The sequence below is a fragment of the Amphimedon queenslandica genome, unplaced genomic scaffold, assembly GCF_000090795.2.
Source record: "Amphimedon queenslandica unplaced genomic scaffold, v1.1 AMPQUscaffold_12846, whole genome shotgun sequence".
Classification (NCBI taxonomy): domain Eukaryota; kingdom Metazoa; phylum Porifera; class Demospongiae; order Haplosclerida; family Niphatidae; genus Amphimedon; species Amphimedon queenslandica.
Window position 1 is genome coordinate 44,771 of NW_003546918.1, and position 1,707 is coordinate 46,477.

Consider the following 1,707-nt stretch of genomic DNA (forward strand, 5'->3'; position numbering starts at 1 on the left):
AGAGCTAATGATCCCCATCTTTAACTAGTGCTACTACAATACTAGGCATGAGAATGAAGCATTATTTTCCCCTATAAAGGAATGGATTAATCACCAATCTGCCCCAAATGACGTCATGTTTAGCCAAGCCCACAGACAGGAAGTAATATTGCAGGAAGCAAAAAAGGCATTTTTGAAAGCTCATATCTCAGTGAATAATTTTTTTGAACAATGGCAGTTGTCACACTTCATTAGAAAGTTCAAGCAATCATATTAAGCCAATAAAATAAATACCTCAAAAAATCATTTCAGTTACCCTTTAAGCTTATCATTAACTTTGAAAAGATTTTGACATTAAAAAATTGAGTAATTGTATCTTTGTATATACATGTACATGTATCTATTAATATTAATAGTGCTATTATTATTATAATAGTATTAATGATTATCTATTCGAACCTGACATAATTTATATTACAATGATAATAATAATAACAGTAGTATTGTACATGTAGAATGTTATGTTTCTTGATTACTATACTAGAAGCACTATATCAAACAATGTGTACATACGATGGCTTTCGAAGCCTTTTCTTTTGGATGTACTATAAAAGTATCTATCATAAAATAAACAAATACATGTTCATCTAATTACTTTAATTATCAGCCATATGTAGCTCGCTACACATAATAATACGCGTATGAAATCTAAAAAGTGAAATAGTATTTAGTGACAGTTTTAGCATTAGTTTTGGTTTTGGTAGAATAGTTTTATTTTGTGTTGGAAAAGTTGTTATTCACTGAAACTGTGACTGTACACAGTTTACTGAAACTAAGCAAAGATTCTTAGTTTACCGTACATGTATTAGTTTAGTAAGCTACATAGAGGTCACAAATTTTTTTGGTTTAGTTAATCAAAAGTAAAATACACATGTACTTATATTTTACTATAAACAAGCACTGAAATGGAAAGTCATCAAGAAAGTTCTTACTTATAATTTTACAGATATCCATAATTGCTTAGTGATGCTATAATTTGAACTTTCCTCAGTTTTATAGTTCTTGCCTTTGCTATCAGTTCCTTTTATATTTTTTTGGCTGTGCAAGCAAAGGCCTGTTACTAACCAACATGCAACACTTCCTGTGTAACAGCTCTGAGCTTGCCTAAGCTGTCAAGTTCTTGCATAATATCTTAGGGTGCATTTACTTAACTCTATTTGGCAATGATGCTTTTGCCTTTTAGACCAATTTTACAAAGTCAATATTAATTTACCTTTGACAATAAGTATTATAATTTGCCACAATTTATGAGCTTGTGTATTTTATGGTAAATGTGACAGGACTTTAATGATGTTAACCACTTGTAATAACTATGTCTCCATGAATACATGTATGTTTAAAACAGATAAAGAGGCCTTTGTGGAATTTGTAAACCTGGGGCTTCGCCCTTGTTTTCCAAATTTCAAAGGCACTAGATAGCCCTTCTAATGTGCATTGAACTGGTTTAAAACCAGTTCCAGTCATTCCACACTGATGGGCATTGACTTCAAAGACATTAAGCCAAACCACTTCTGTACGTGGTTTCAATGCCCATTCAATAGATAACCAATGGCAGCTGGATCAGAAATGCTATCAAAATATACATGATCCTGAAGATAATGTGGAATCACCTGCTGCACATCCAAAGCACATTGATGAGCTGACTTATGGAAGTGGTTTATGTTTAGA